Source organism: Balaenoptera physalus, assembly GCF_965194825.1.
Source record: "Balaenoptera physalus genome assembly, chromosome: 6".
Lineage (NCBI taxonomy): Eukaryota > Metazoa > Chordata > Mammalia > Artiodactyla > Balaenopteridae > Balaenoptera > Balaenoptera physalus.
The window spans coordinates 116,290,430-116,298,163 of record NC_138885.1 but is presented as its reverse complement, the minus strand read 5'-3'; positions in this window follow the sequence as shown (position 1 = coordinate 116,298,163).

The window sequence follows — 7,734 nt, the reverse complement described above, 5'->3', positions numbered from 1 at the left end:
TGTTCTCCTGTGATAAGATTCAGCCAGTGATTCGTAAACAACATTTCAGGGGCTGAATCCCTCCCACATCACACTTGGTGTTTTTCACCTCATTATCTAGAATGCCTTTAAGAAATTCTAATATCAGTTTATAAATTTCTCCGCCAGCCTAGTGAAAGAAACACACACATTCAAAGATCCTTCACAGTGAAAAGAAAAACTATTGGGTATGATTGAGTTCAGAAAGTACTTGTCACCTCTACTCAAGTGCCTTCCAAGTAAGCATGGAAAAGTTAAAATCTAGTAGCACGAAGGAGCTAATTTAAAAACAATAATGGCAAAGAAAAGTGTAAGGAATTCATATTTTCTGCATGTGAAAAAACTATTTTAATTGCTAAAAGCTAAGATGGAGAGTGAGAGAAGAAAGACCGCTGCGGTCCACCGGGGACCAGTGGGCGGATCTACCAGTGTTGCGTGCAGACCCGTGACCCGGGGACCACGGGCCGGGGGCCGTGCTGTGTGGGAACCAACATCCCAGAGCTTGTTTCCTAGAAGCGGGTGAGCAGAGGTCGCCCTGCGGGGACAGGAGGAAGGGCAGAGGCGGGAGGACAGCTTCTCAGAGTTTTGAGACTGTTGCCGAATCCCAGCCTCCGTTCTCTGGTGCCAAATACAAGCGCAGAGACAGAGTTTTGGGTGAAGTAGAAAAGAGTAGCCTTTATTGCTTTGCCAGGCAAAGGAGGCCACAGTAAGCCAGCGCCCTCAAGACTGTGCCGTCCCTTGGGAGAAAATAGGACGGGGTCTTAGAGTTCAGGAGGGGAAGGCAGTGTGCTGATAAGGAGAAGGGCAGGTGCAAGCTTGCATTCTTCTTTCCTCCTGGAAAACTTCTACGTGGTCAAAGTTGGTGTCGGGCAGTCTTGGGAGGGTTCCAGTGGTCCTTGAGGCTATCACACTGTGACTCTCTTTCTGGAACAAAGGATGGTCACAAAGGAAGGGAGTGCTGGGAGTGCTTCCTTGGAGGAGCAAACACCAGGTGCATTGTACAGCTCTGATTAGAAAGTAACCATTTTCAGAATGGGATTAAGTAAGAAAGAGAAACATTTCTGAGAAAACGGCTGATCGGGCTGAAAGAAAAAGGCCTTGCAGATTGGAAGCAGCCCTAACCGATTTCTGCTATAACAAGACTCCACGTCCAGGTTCTCGTGAGGGAGCGATGTCTCCTGCCACCATCCTGATGGGAACCTGCACCTGAATTTGTTCATCTGCTCAGTCAGCAACTGGACACCGACGGCCCCCCACGTGCTGAAATACCCTGGACCAAGTCAGCACGATGCCTACAGCACGGGGCGGACACACGTGTCGGGGAGATGTCGCGTGTCGGAAGGCCAGGACCTCAGGAGGGGCCCCTCCTGGGAAATGGGGACACTTCAGGTGTGGCTAGTTAAGATGTGGTCATCCTGGGTCAGGTGTGCCCTAATCCAACACAACAGGAGTCCCTGTTAAAGGGGGAGTCTGGGCCCGGACACCACACACGCGCACACACACACACACGCACGCACACACACACACACACACACACACAGAACAACGTGTACAGGTGGCCAGGTGCCGCCGCGGGCTGAGGAACACAAGGCTGCCGCACAGCCTGCAGAGCTGGAGGGGCCTGGAGAGATCCCCCTCCCGGCCCGGGCACGGCCAGCCCCCGAGCTCTGCTCTCAGGGTCCAGCCCCTGACTGCGGGGACGAGGCCACCCGGGGCGCAGTCCCAGGTGAGGGCGGCCCCAGCGTTGAAGCCCCACCACCAGCACCCGCTCCGGACCCACGCGGGGGCCTTGTGCGCCTGCGCGCCCGCCAGCATCTCCATCCACGGCGCCTGCACCGCCGCCTGTATCTCCGTGGTCCTAGAGGTGGCATAGTTTAGGGAGGTTTCCCAAATGTAACGTAAGCCCTGGTGCTGGCACATCCAGAAAGAGCACTGGATACACTTGTCCAGGGTTCTCTGATGAAAACGCCTCCTCTGATAACCCTCCTGCAGCGAAGCTGCTTGCGAAACGTGGGTGCACTTTAACCAGGAAGCATCACTAACACTGATTCCAACCTGCGAGCTCGCTCCTGCGGCCCGTGGTACTTCCCTCCCCGTAACTTAGTGTGAAAATTCTTGTTATACCTCAGCCCGTGGGCGTACAGGAAAAGGAAGAAATAACCACCAGCGTCTTCACAGGTCACGAAGAACAAATCAAGCTAACAGAGCTTATTTTTCTTATTAATATGTGTAGTCTTAATTTCTTCTTTTTGACTCACATTTATACTGAAGTTTAGCATACTTGGGTGAAGTGACAAATGTTATCACCTGATGCATTACCCCAAAGTGAAAACACCCATGAATTCCTATCCACCCAATCACTAGTTTATCACCAGCCCAGGGTTAACCTGTGTGTGTGTGTCTCTGTGTGTGTGTGTATTCCTTGAGCAGCAGTACATTTGTGACGGTCATATGTGCTGTCATGTAGAGGAGTTATTTTTTTATTGCTGTTTTATAGGTTGTTGTATAAACACACCATGACTGATTATCCCTTTTATTGCTTGTTCATGGATACTTTTTCAACATGAGTCAGTTATAAATGATACTGGTATAAACACAGGCACCTATGCATGCATCTCTGTTGGTTGTATAACTAGTAGTAGAAATGCTAAGTTTTGTGATGCGTGTACACCCAGATTTTAAGGTAAATGGCAGAGCTTCCTAAAGTGGTTACACCAGGTGACAACAGGCAGCTCGGGGAGTTCAGCCGCTCACAGTCTCACCAACAGTGGAGCCAATGGCATCAGAATTAGCATTTCAGGTACAAGGCAATGGTGCTTCATTATGTTTTGTTATTTAATTGTGGTAAGAACACGTTGCATGAGATCCACCCTCTTTAAGGATTTTTAACGGTAGGCACATGTTGTACAGCAGGTCTCCACAACTTATCCTGCAGAACTGAAACTTTATCCCCTAGACCAGCGTCTCCCCCTTTGCCCCCCACCCAGGCCCAGGCCACCACCATCCACCCTCTGCTTCCGAGTCTGATGGCCCCAGGTACCTCCTCATATGAGTGGAATCACGCAGTGTTTATCCTTCTGTGATGGCTTACTTCCCTTAACACAAAGTCTTCAAGGTTCTTCCATGTTGTCAAAAATGGCAGGATTTCCTTCTTCTTTAAGGCTGAATAGTATTCCATTGTATATATACACCACATGTTCTTGATTCATTCAGCCATCAGTGAACATTGGTTGTTTCTGTGTCTTGGCTGCTGTGAATAATGCTGCAATAAACATAGGAGTGCAGGCATCTCTTCAAGATTCTTTCTGATAAATACCCAAAAGTGGGATTGCTGGATTGTATGGCAGTTCTATTTCTAATTTCTTGAGGAACCTCCATACTGTTTTCCATTATAGCCACACCATTTATTTTCCTACTGAGAGTGCACGAGGGTTCCCTTCTCTCCACATCTCACCCACACTTATCTTCTTTTTCTTTTTTCTTTTTTTTCTGATAATAGCCATTCTAATAGGTGTGAGGTGGTATCCCATTGTGATTTTGATTTGCATTTTCCTGGTGATTAATGATGTTAAGCATCTTTTCATGCACCTATTGGCCATTTTTATGCCTTCTTCAGAGAAATATCCATTCAAGTCCTTTGCCCATTTTTAATGAGATTATTTGTTTTTTGCTGCTGAGTTGTAGGAGTCCCTTACATATTTTGGATATTAACATCTTATCAGATATATGCTTTACAAATATTCTCTCTCATTTCACAGGTTGATTTTCACTGTGTTGATTGTTTCTGTCATTTTGGTTTTCATTTTCATTTTCCTGAGGGCTAATGGGATTGAGCAACTTTTCATGCATTTATTGGCCATTTGGAGATTCCCTGTTGCAAATTGCCCACTCATGATATTCTTTTTTGTTTCTGATGGTCTTTTCCTTATTGATTTATATATGTTATTATTATCACTGTAATGATTCTCTCGATAGTTATATGTATTACAAATATGTTCTCCTCCTCTGTGGCTGGCTTTAAAAAAAAAAACAAAACTTGTAGTGGAGTCTTTAATAAATAGAAGTCCCTTTTTCTTTATATCCAGAGCTTTTTTATCCTGTTTAAGAAATTTTCCCTACCCCAATAACAAAGGAGAGAATCTTTACATTATTTTCTAGAAGCTGTTTTATCTTATTTTTCACATTTAGATTTGCAGTCCATCCAGATTTGAGTTTTTTTCACTGAGTATTTCAGTCGATCCAGCACTTTTTACTAAGCAGACTTCCCTTTTTCCCCGTTTGTTTTATATCAACTTTCTGGGCAGGCTTTCTCTTGCCCAGACTCTATTTCATCGATCTCTTTCCTTCCGTTTCACCAGAACTGCACTGTTCTACTTAACTTAGTTTTCCAATAAATCCTGACTTTGGGTAGTATATATTCTCCTCTGGGCTCTAAGATCTTTTGCTATTCTTGGTTCTTTCTGCTTCCTTTTAAATTTTAGATTAGCAAGTCTCTTGGCAGCAAACAAACAAACAAAAATACCTGCTCTGATTCAGGGAGAAGTTTTATTCTCAGAATGTTGCTTCCTCCAACCTGAGAAAACACTCTGTCCTTCATTTATCTAGGCTTTCTTTCCCTTCTCTCAATAATCTTCATAACTTTGGTATAGAGGCCTTACACTTATTTACACATGCTTCCTAGGGCCTTGGTGAGTTTTATGCTGTGGTAAATGGTATCACTTTAAAAATGTACTTTCTGTTAGTTAATTGCTGGAGAATAAACTGGGTTTCTGTGAAATGACATTGTGCTTAGTGAGTCTAACTCATCTGTGAAACTTAACAGTTTACAGACTATTTCTTTCATAAACACGTTTCATCTGTAAGTAGAGACGCGTGTATTTTTCATTTCAAATATTCTTACCATTTATTTTATTTAGCTTATTTGACTGACAAGAAACGCCTATAAAATGTCGACTAGTGAACAGTTAGGATTGAATTTCTTGGTTTTAGGCAGTTGATGCTGTCCCCCACATGCTTGGAAACATCTGAGCGAGTCACCGACAGTATATAGATAATTTCAGAGATAGTTTGGGCCTCCAGATGCCACTGTCTTTCCCCGGAGAGGGGTCACTTCGGACTCGGCTGGTGGCCGGGCAGGTGGAGGTGGATCCTTACTGTGATGTCCCCGCTGGGTCCCCACCTCCTCTCTGCGTTCTGCTCACCTTACTTCTGGGGGCCCATTTGAGCCCCTTCCCTATAGTGGGCCCTGAACTCAAACTCTCGTCCCTTTAGTTCTGTACGATGTAAAATGTATTTTCTGAATTTCCCAGCCTCTTTCTCCTTGGTTTCTCCACATCTCAGCTGCTGCTTGTGAATCAACACATTCAATGAAGGGAAGAGGGCACCAGTGTTGGGGTCCGCTCCCCATTTTCCCGTCTTTGTAGGAACCAGATCCTTGGATTCCTTATTGCCTTGCTCGGTCTCTGATGACTTTAATGTTTTTCTTCTCTATATTGATTGTGTTTATGCAATTTTCTGGTTGCTGCCAGTGGTGTTCATCGGAACGATTTGCCTGCGATGAGCACTATTAGGAGAAGCAGACGTCCTCCCCCCTCTTGCTCTAGGTGTGCAGCCTAAGGAGAAGGTCTGGTCACCTGTGCGGGGAGGGCAGCAGGACAGGAGGACATGGTCATCTGCTCTTAGAGTTACCTTCTCCAGCCCTTCCTTCCACTCCTGGCTACGTGGGGTCAGGTGGCGGAGCAGAGCACCCTTCCCACGTTCCTTACCTTTCTTCACCTATTTGCTCTCTGCTTTGCAGGTGTCGTAATAGAGGCCCAAGGTTTAGGTATACTTTTCCTACTTTCAGCATTTATTCTTTCCCTAAGGTTGCGTTGCAAAGACAAATAAAAGAAAATCCCATCTGCTCTGCTGTCTGCTTTTATCTCCTCTCTCCTAATCCCCAATTTCCTCTCATTGATAACCATTAATAGGCTTATTAATGGATCGTTAATAAGCCTGGGTCATTAGACTGATCCATTACAGTACTGAAGAGGACTTTGGTTACAGGCTTAAGTAACAGACTTGGCGTTGTTTCTCCTGATGGTCCAGTGGCAGGGAGACGACACAACTGGAGGACTTGTAATTTACTGTAGGACTGAATGCACGTGTCCTTGATCATTACAACACAATAATCAAGTTGGAAGTTGGCTTGAAAAGGAGAGGAAGAGAGTGTAATGTTTAAATAAGTCCTCAAACTATAGGCTGAATCCATATTGGACAGAAGGAAACGCTTTCACCTTGTTTCACATTTGTTTCCTATAAATGGGAAAACATTCTCAACAGCCGTGTTTGTAAGGAAAGCCACAGAAGCAACTGGTGGGCGATAGCTACATCATGTCCTTATGATGTGTGTTCTCGTAGGCGCAGCCCCGGCAGACTTCGCATACAGAGCTTTACAGGCAGGACGGGGTAAGGGAGGGTCAATGCTGGCCCCGCCGTTTCCCCAAGTGCTCAGTGGGTGGTGGGTCCGTAAAGACATAAAGAATATTTTAGGAGATGTTAAGTAGAAAAATAGTTTTGGCCTCAGGGAAAAAAATTAAAACATATGAGAAAAAAGGTAAGCTTAACTTCCTAACAGATTGGCTTTCCAAAGGACGAAATGCTGCCTGCAGGGGATGTGGTCCCCTCTCCAGAGAAAGTGCCCTCACGTTTCCACGGTGATGCCAGAGATGATTTAAGAACTGTGTGTATCTCTGTGACACACGATTAAATTGAACAACAGCTCATGTTCATCTGACCACTGCCTCTCTCTTCTCTCCCCCCACCCCATTTTCTCCCCTCTAACCTATGTTACTCTTTTTTCCTGTAGTGACTCTGATTTTTGAAGCAACACATTTTTTAAGACTTGGTTAAATTCCCTCCTCATATTAAAAAAGATGTCTGGGTAAAAGAAGTTTCAGAACGAATGTTGCATACATAACAATCTCCTTTTAAAATGTCAGACTCTAGGGGGCTTCCCTGGCGGCGCAGTGGCTGAGAGTCTGCCTGCCAATGCAGGGGACACGGGTTCGAGCCCTGGTCTGGGGAGATCCCACATGCCGCGGAGCAACTAGGCCCGTGAGCCACAACTACTGAGCCTGCGCGTCTGGAGCCTGTGCTTCCCAACAAGAGAGGCCGCGATAGTGAGAGGCCTGCGCACCGTGATGAAGAGTGGCTCACGCTTGCCGCAACTGGAGAAAGCCCTCGCACAGAAACGAAGACCCAACACAGCCATAAATAAATAAATAAATAAATAAATAAATGTGCTTTTCAAAAAAAAAAAAAAGTCAGACTCTATACGTTCTTAAATGTATACAACACATTAAAATTTAAAAGAGGTCATGAGTGTGTTGACAATTAAAGTGATTATTCAAAGGTCTCAATTTCTGGTATAATATTCTATTTTTATTTAGAAAAGATATGATCATTAAATTTGTATACAAAATGTAAGATACCAACATTTTTGCTGAGTTTTGAGAACATGAATGAAGGAACATCAACTGTCTGAAACTGTGCTTCACGTGATCTTTAAGGTGGTCAGTAATTCCTGGGCCGAGTGAACTCTTAGCAAACGTGAGAGATGTGTGTAGCGGTCAGGTGTCATCAGCGTGAGTCAGCTGGCCGTTTTCCATATAGTTTATAATGTGTAGAAATGATGAGACCTCTGACACACTCCCTCGGTGTAAACGTATCGTCCGG